Genomic DNA, 9,552 nt, shown 5'->3' on the forward strand with positions numbered 1-9,552 from the left:
ATCATCCGTGCAAATGCCTCCTCTGGCCATTTGTTAGCTGCTAGTGCCATGTTGCTCCATGGCAGGTTGCTTAAGGAGGCTTGCCAGTTTCTAAATCTATGCCCCAAGAAGCAAGTTTATAGTGAAGATACTACATCCTGCTTCTCAGTCCCTGAGGACTGTTGGTTCCAATCTGGGGATCAAGACACTTGCCTCAGTTCTTACCCTGCTTCCTCCTATCAGCCCTGAAAGGATATTCAACTGTACATACGTGACTAATTGGAATGCCCAGATAGCCTGCCAGCCTTCTCTGTCCATGGGATTTTCCAGGCAAGAACACTAGAGTAGGTTGCCATTTCTTTCTCCAGGGGATCCTCCCAACCCAGGTATTGAACCCAGGTCTCACACAATGTAGGCAGACTCTGAGCCACCAGGGAAGCCGTATATTGGACTGTACTTCTTCCCAAAGTAGACTGTTCTTCCCCTTTGGGGAAGGGATAAAAGTCTTCACGGAAAATAAACCAGATTGACAAGATAGAGAAACCCATTAGTAAGTGCAATATTTCATCAAATCCAGTTCAGTTCAGTTCGGTCACTCAGTCGTGTCCGACTCTCTGTGACTCCATGAATCGCAGCACGCCAGGCCTCCCTGTCCATCACCAACTCCCGGAGTTTACTCAAACTCTTGTCCATTGAGTCGGTGATGATATTCAATCATCTCATCCTCTGTTGTCCCCTTCTCCTCCCACCTTCAGTCTTTCCCAGCATCAGGGTATTTTCCAATGAGTTAGTTCTTCACATCAGGTAGCCAAAGTATTGGAGTTTCAGCTTTAGCATCAGTCCTTCCAATGAATATTCAGTACTGATTTCCTTTAGGATGGACTGGTTGGATCTCCCTGGAGTCCAAGGGACTCACAAGAGTCTTCTCCAACACCACAGTTCAAAAGCACCAATTCATCCAGATTTAAAATTTAGAATTTATATCTTCTTGGGGAATAGAATTTATTTTACTATGAAGGGGTCACCTATTAATTCTGTGACTCTCTTTTGGTGACTGTCTGTTTAATAAAGCTTACTCTATCATTTACGGAGAAGGCAATGGCAACCCACTCCAGTACTCTCACCTGGAAAGTCCCATGGACGGAGGAGCTTAGTAGGCTACAGTCCATGGGGTCGCGAAGAGTCGGACACGACTGAGCAACTTCACTTTCACTTTTCACTTTCACTTTTCACTTTCATGCATTGGAGAAGGCAAAGGCAACCCACTCCAGTGTTCTTGCCTGGAGAATCCCAGGGACAGAGGAGCCTGGTGGGCTGCCGTCGATGGGGTCACACGGAGTTGGACACGACTGAAGCAACTTAGCAGCAGCAGCACTCTATCATTTTTTAAAAAAGCATCAATTCTTCAGTGCTCAGCTTTCTTTCCAACTCACATCCATACATGACCACTGGAAAAACCAAAGCCTTGACTACATGGACCATTGTTGGCAAAGTAATGTCTCTGCTTTTTAATATGCTGTCTGCTGCTGCTGCTGCTAAGTCACTTCAGTCATGTCTGACTCTGCGATCCCATAGATGGCAGCCCACCAGGCTCCCCTGTCCCTGGGATTCCCCAGGCAAGAACACTGGAGTGGGTTGCCATTTCCTTCTCCAACGCAGGAAAGTGAAAACTGAAAGTGAAGTTGCCCAGTCCTGTCTGACTCTTTGCAACCCCATGGACTGCACCCGACCAGGCTCCTCCATCCATGGGATTTTCCAGGCAAGAGTACTGGAGTAGGATGCCATTGCCTTCTCCAATATGCTGTCTAGGTTGGTCATAACTTTTCTTCCAGGTAGTAAGTGTCTTTCAATTTCATGGCTGAAGTCACCATCTGCAGTGATTTTGGAGCCCAGAAAAATAAAGTCAGCCACTATTTCCACTGTTTCCCCATCTATTTGCCATGAAGAGATGGGACCAGATGCCATGATCTTCGTTTTCTGAATGTTGAGCTTTAAGCCAACTTTTTCACTCTCCTCCTTCACTTTCATCAAAAGGCCCTTTAGTTCCTCTTCACTTTCTGCCGTAAGGGTGGTGTCATCTGCATATCTGAGGTGATTGATATTTCTCCCGGCAATCTTGATTCCAGCTTGTGTTTCTTCTTCCAGCCCAGTGTTTCTCATGATGTACTCTGCATAGAAGTTAAATAAGCAGGGTGACAATATACAGCCTTGATGTACTCCTTTCCCAATTTGGAACCAGTCTGTTGTTCTATGTCCAGTTCTAACTGTTGCTTCCTGACGTGCATACAGATTTCTCAAGCGGCAGGTGGTTTGGTATTCCGATCTCTCTAAGAATTTTCCACAGTGTTGTTGTGATCCACACAATCAAAGGCTTTGGCATAGTCAATAAAGCAGAAGTAGATGTTTTTCCTGGAACTCTTGCTTTTTCAATGATCCAGCAGATAGTGTCAATTCGATCTCTGGTTCCTCTGCCTTTTCTAAAACCAGCTTGAACATCTGGAAGTTCACGGTTCACGTACTGTTGAAGCCTGGCTTGGAGAATTTTGAGCATTAATTTACTAGCCTGTAAGATGAGTGCAATTGTGTAGTAGTTTAAGCGTTCTTTGGCATTGCCTTTCTAAGATACCATTAACTATAACATGCACCATTATTTTATGTACTACAGAGAATGAAAGCATGATGCCAGTTAGACTATGACACACCACCCAGTGGTTATGACACATCTGAATTTCAGCGATGTTAAAATGTGGATAAATATGTGCATCTTGGAATCCATGAAATACACAGTATTTCAAAAATACCATTCAAGCTACCCAAACACCAAGGTCTTAATGGGGGAGGGCTAATTTTTAATGATAGAGCACAAGAGAAACAGAAAACCTAAAATAAGGAACACATGCTATTAGGTTTGAAATTTAGTGTTGAGCCTCCTGGGTTCATCATCAATTCAAAGAATGTGTTTTCCTTTAGCTATTTCACTCAGTCACATGTTTTCAGTTTCTACTTCTCTTCATATAATTGTGAGATCCATAACTTGAGCCTTGACCTTACTTTTCCTAAGCACTGGTACTTCTAAGAGATTTTCAGTTAAACAAATGGCCCAAGTCCACATTGTATGTAATTGATCAAAAAATCAAGACCCTTCCTCCATCTGTCCCCCTTGTTTAACAGTCTGTAACAGGTGCTAAACCCTGGGGCCATCTTGTATCTGCACCATCTCATTTGCTTCCACACCCAATCTGTTGATAAAACCCATGACTTCTACCTTGCCTTGGAGGTTCCCTTCTCCCTGACAACTCTTCTCATTTCAGCACTCAGAATTTTAGTAACTTCTTATTGAATTTCTTTTCCCCTCAAATCCCTTCTACATCTAGATTAATCTCCCCAAATGGAAGCTCTGATCATATTACTCTTTGGCTTGTAAAGCCTGAATTCCTATCTATTACCTAGAGAATATCATTGAAATATCAATATCAGCATTTGGTTTTGGTTCAAGTTTGCCTCTTCCCCTGCTGCGGCTGCTAAGTCGCTTCAGTCGTGTCCGACTCTGTACGACACCATAGACGGCAGCCCACCAGGCTCCCCCGTCCCCGGGATTCTCCAGGCAAGAACACTGGAGTGGGTTGCCATTTCCTTCTCCAATGCATGAAAGTGAAAAGCGAAAGTGAAGTTGCTCAGTCGTGCCCGACTCTTAGCGACCCCATGGACTGCAGCCCACCAGGCTCCTCCATCCATGGGATTTTCCAGGCAAGAGTACTGGAGTGGGGCACCATTGCCTTCTCCAGCCTCTTCCCCTAGCCAATCTGAGTTATCACTATTCTCTGTTCACACATGTGGCATGCATCTGGTTTTTTATTTATTTATTTATTTGGCTGTGCCAGGTCTTAGTTGCAGCACACAGGGTCTTCAGTCTTCTTTGTGACATGTGAACACTTTAGTTGCAGCACACAGGATCTAGTTCCCTGACCAGGGATGTGACCCGGGACCTCTGCACTGAAAGCGTGGAGTCTTAGCCACTCGACCACCAGGGAAGTCCCACATAGCACATATTTTTTTTAAGTATGCCACATGATAACGGTCTTCGTTGTTCAGTTCCTCAGTCATGTCCAACTGTTTGCGACCCCATGGACTGCAGCATGCCAGTCTTCCCTATCCTTCACCATCTCCTGGAGCTTGCTCAAACTCATGTCCATTGAGTCAGTGATGCCGTCCAACCATCTCATCCTTTGTCATCCCCTTCACCTCCCACCTTCAATTGTTTTCAGCATCAGGGTCTTTTCCAATGAATCAGCTCTTTGGTGGCCAAAGTATTGCAGTTTCAGCTTCAGCATCAGTCCTTCCAATGAATATTCAAAAGTGATTTCCTTTAGGATTGACTGCTTTGATCTCCTTACAGTCGAAAGGATGCTCAAGAGTCTTCTCCAACACCTCAGATCAAAAACATCAGTTCTTTGCCACTCACCCTTCTTTGTGATCAAATTCTCACATCCATACATGACTACTGGAAAAATCATAGGTATGAATAGACAGACCTTTGTTGGCAAAGTAATGTCTCTGCTTTTGAATATGCTGTCTAGGTTGGTCATAACTTTCCTTCCAAGGAGTAAGCATCTTTTAATTTCATGGCTGCAATCACCATCTGCAGTGATTTCAGAGCCCGAAAAATAAAGTCAGCCACTGTTTCCACTATTTCCCCATCTATTTGCCATGAAGTGATGGGACCGGATGCCATGATCATAATTATCTGAATGTTGAGCTTTAAGCTCTCCTCCTTCACTTTCATCAAGAGGCTCTTTAGCTCTCTTCACTTTCTGCCATAAGGGTGGTGTCATCTGCATATCTGAGATTATTGATATTTCTCCCGGCATTCTTGATTCCAGCTTGTGTTTCATCCAGCCCAGCATTTCTCATGATGTACTCTGCATATAATTTAAATAAATAGGGTGACAATATACAGCCTTGACGTACTCCTTTTCCTATTTAGGACCAGTCTAGTGTTCCAGGTCCAGTTCTAACTGTTGCTTCCTTACCTGCATACAGGTTTCTCAAGAGGCAGGTCAGGTGGTCTGGTATTCCCATCTCTTTCAGAATTTTCCAGTTTATTGTGATCCATACAGTCAAAGGCTTTGGCATAGTCAATAAAGCAGAAATAGATGTTTTTCTGGAACTCTTGCTTTTTCAATGATCCAGTGAATGTTGGCAATTTGATCTCTGGTTCCTCTGCCTTTTCTCTGGATTTCCAGCTTGAACATCTAGTAGTTCACGGTTCACGTATTGCTGAAGCCTGGCTTGAAGAATTTTGAGCATTACTTTACTAGCGTGTGAGATGAGTGCAATTGCGTGGTAGTTTGAGCATTATTTGGCATTGCCTTTCTTTGAGATTGGAATGAAAACTGACCTTTTCCAGTCCTGTGGCCACTGCTGAGCTTTCCAAATTTGCTGAAATACTGAGTGCAGCACTTTCGAGCATCATCTTTTACGACCTGAAATAGCTCAACTGGAATTTCCATCACCTCCACTAGTTTTATTTGTAGCTTTATTCCTACAGCCCACTTGACTTCACATTCCAGGATGTCTGGCTCTAGCCGAGTGATTACACCATTGTGATTATCTGGGTTGTGAAGATCTTCTTTGTATACTTCTGCTGTGTATTCTTGCCACATCGTCTTAATATCTTCTGCTTCTGTTAGGTCCAAACCATTTCCGCTCCTTATTGTGCCCATCTTTGCATGAAATGTTCCCTTTGTATCTCTAATTTTCTTGAAGAGATATCCAGTCTTTCCTGTTCTATTGTTTTCCTCTATTTCTTTGCATTGATCTCTGAGGAAGGCTTTCTTATCTCTCCTTGCTAATCTTTGGAACTCTGCGTTCGAATGGGTTTATCTTCCCTTTTCTCCTTTGCTTTTTGCTTCTCTTCTTTTCACAGCTATTTCTAAGGTCTCCTCAGACAGCCATTTTTCTTTTTTACATTTCTTTTTCTTGGGGATGGTCTTGATCCCTGTCTCCTGCACAATGTCATGAACCTCTATCCATAGTTCATCAGGCACTCTGTCTATCAGATCCAGTCCCTTAAATCTGTTTCTCACTTCCCCTGTGTAATCATAAGGGATTTGATTTAGGTCATACCTGAATGGTCTAGTGGTTTTCCCTACTTTCTTCAATTTAAGTCCAAATTTGGCTATAAGGAGTTCATGATCTGAGCCACAGTCAGCTCCCAGTCTTGTTTTTGCTTACTGTATAGAGTTTTTCCATCTTTGGCTGCAAAGAATATAATCAATCTGATTTCAGTGTTGACCATCTGGTGATGTCCACGTGTAGAGTCTTTTCTTGTTTTGTTGGAAGAGGATGTTTGCTATGACCAGTGCATTCTCTCTACTAGGGAGCAGCTGTGAAGAGATAACCCACGTCCAAGGTAAGAGAAACCCAAGTAACATGGTAGGTGTTGCGAGAGGGCATCAAAGGGCAGACACACTGAAACCATAATCACAGAAAACTAGCCAATCTGATCACATGGACCACAGCTTATCTAACTCAATGAAACTAAGCCATCCTGTGTGCGGCCACCCGAGACAGGCGGGTCATGGTGGAGAGGTCTGACGGAATGTGATTCACTGGAGGAGGGAATGGCAAACCACTTCAGTATTCTTGCCTTGAGAACCTTTTGAACAGTACGAAAAGGCGAAAAGGTAGGATACTGAAAGAGGAACTCTCCAGGTCAGTAGGTGCCCAATATGCTACTGGAGATCAGTGCAGAAATAACTCCAGAAAGAATGAAGGGATGGAGCCAAAGCAAAAACAATACCCAGCTGTGGATGTGACTGGTGATAGAGGCAAGGTCCTATGCTGTAAAGAGCAATATTGCATAGGAACCTGGAATGTTAGCTCCATGAATCAAGGCAAATTGGAAGTTGTCAAACAGGAGATGGCAAGAGTGAACATCGACATTCTAGGAATCAGCGAACTAAGATGTTCTGGGAGCCAGCACGGGAGATCCCACCCATGACAAGGTCATGCGGAGAGGCCTGATGGGCAAGGCAAGTAAGGTCTGAAGGGGTCCTCTGTCTGAGCATCTACCCCAAAACCAAAATCTGTCTGTTTACTGTGTGCTATACTATACTCTTCTGACATATAACGGAAGAGTATAGTATAGCAGTCTCCTGCTATATAAAAAGTAGTATAGTGTAGCAGTCTCCTGCATATAAAAAGAATGTCTCGGCTTAAACCCCTTTGATGGCTTTCTAACTTATCTGACCAGTCTGCCCGACTTTACAACTTAGGATTGTTTACAGCCCCCAACCGTAACAGGCACGAAGCTTAAGGCATCTTAAAGAGATAGAGCCTTTTACAGCTAAGAATTAGTTTGGTGAAGAGTTTGTTGAGTTAATGTTTGCCTCCAGGCCTCCATATCCTTCATCTTTTAGGCACCTGGGAGGATATTAATCAATGTAATCGGGATGCAGAAATAGGAATATAGTAGTTTTGATGTTAGCAATACTAGACTCTTGAGTTAATTAGTTTTCTCTTTGTTATAAATCACTGCACTCCAGTTTCTTGTTATAAAATGTTGTATCCTTGCTATGTAAGAATGTAACTTTATTTAGTGCTTTCTGAGAGTGGCACCAGACTTTGGGAAGAACAACACTATTACCCTTATCAGAAAAGGGCTGTAAAATGTTAATTGCCCTTCTGGCCGGAAGATGATGTAAATCACCTAAGACTTATGTATACAACTAGGTATGCAGAGAGAAAGCCTGGTCTCGATTAGAGTCAGGGCTGCTGACGCTACATAATTTTGTATTACCCATTGATCTCTATGTAAAATCAAGAGTATATAAGGCCTTTCCGGACAATAGAGGAGGGGCCAGTCACTGGAAAGACTGGTTTCCCCTGTGTCTTCTTTACTCTATTTTCTGGCTGAATTCCCATCTGGAGCAGGGAGGCTCGCCATGTCTACTTACTTGCCCCGGCTTTTAAGATCCACGCGAGAGGGAGCCCAAGGTGGGGCACTCCCCGCTATTCAAGAGGATGCCTGTGGCCTGACGTAGATGGTGCAAGTTCCTTGTCTTGGAACTTTATTGGTTTTCCACATAAACCAAGTTATTCCACCCTTTTCTCCACTAAATTTTCCTACTACACTATTCTTTCCTAATCTCTCTTTTATATTTCTAAATAAATAAGTTTTTCCTCACCACGCTGTCCCCGCTTCAAATTACCCTGGATCCACTGGGGCTGGACCCCAGCAAAGATGGACTGGAATGGGTGAATTTAACTCAGATGACCATTATATCTACTACTGTGGACAGGAATCCCTTAGAAGAAATGGAGTAGCCATCATAGTCAACAAAAGAGTCAGAAATGCAGTACTAGGGTGCAATCTCAAAAACGACAGAATGATCTCTGTTCATCTCCAAGGCAAACCATTCAATATCAAGGTCATCCTAGTCTATGCTCCAACCAGTAACGCTGAAGAAGCTGAAGTTGAACAGTTCTATGAAGACCTACAAGACTTTTTAGAACTAACACCCAAAAAAGATGTCCTTTTCATTATAGGGAACTAGAATGCAAAAGTAGGAAGTCAAGAAACACCTGGAGTAACAGGCAAATTTGGCCTTGGAGTACAGAATGAAGCAGGGCAATTACAGAGAATGCACTGGTCATCTGCATATCTAATCCTTAAAGCAACCTCTTGAAATGCTGCCTCAAGCTTCCTTCATTCCCCCAAGCAAGAACTCATCTGCCTTTCTAAATTTATCCATTTATATTTTTAAAAGTTATTTAAGCATATGACTTTTCCACCAGCTCAGACTAGTTTCTTTTCAGAATAAACAAATAATTATGTTTATTTGCTTTGCAAAGAACAAGTAGTCAACTATCAAATGACCATTTGTTTTCTGTGACATAGACTATGTGGCCTCTTATGCAGTGTCTTTGAATGAAATGCTAAAGTAAATTTATTTCCTAATTTCAAGAAAAACAATTTTCCGCAATCGTTATTGTTAGTATATTTTCAAAACAATAGAACTATCATAATGGCTAACAGGCAGTATGAGTCCATCAGGTGTGATTGTGAAAGGGGAAAACTGAATTATTTTAATTTTGAGGCCTCTCTGATTCTCTTAGAGATAGCTCATTCCAAGCCCTCAATAGCTTCTCTTGTCATCACATGTGAAAGTTTAGTAGAAGACCACTCTTCTCTACAACTTTCCCTCAATGCTTAGCATTTAACAGAATCCCAAGCACAACTTTAATAACTGCATATTTAATGTCATCATAAATCCTCAGTAGTGCCTCTGGATGAATTTTTATGAGCCATCTTCTTTAATAACGTACCATGTAAAACGTTCTGCTCCATAGGTTAGAATAATGCAAAAATATTAGGAAGGGAGTGGGGAGATGTTAAAAAGAGCAGCATCATTGCTTTTACATTAAAATAAAAAAAACAGATGGTAGCACTTTACTCAGTAAACAAAGCAATGAATGCCTCTTCCTCGCCTCTCCTCTCGTTACTTTCTTGGAAATTCTGGGTGAGAAATTGTCTCCAAGCTACTTCATCCTGGAACTTTCTGAGTCTTT

Source organism: Capricornis sumatraensis, chromosome 15, assembly GCF_032405125.1.
Source record: "Capricornis sumatraensis isolate serow.1 chromosome 15, serow.2, whole genome shotgun sequence".
Classification (NCBI taxonomy): Eukaryota; Metazoa; Chordata; class Mammalia; order Artiodactyla; family Bovidae; genus Capricornis; species Capricornis sumatraensis.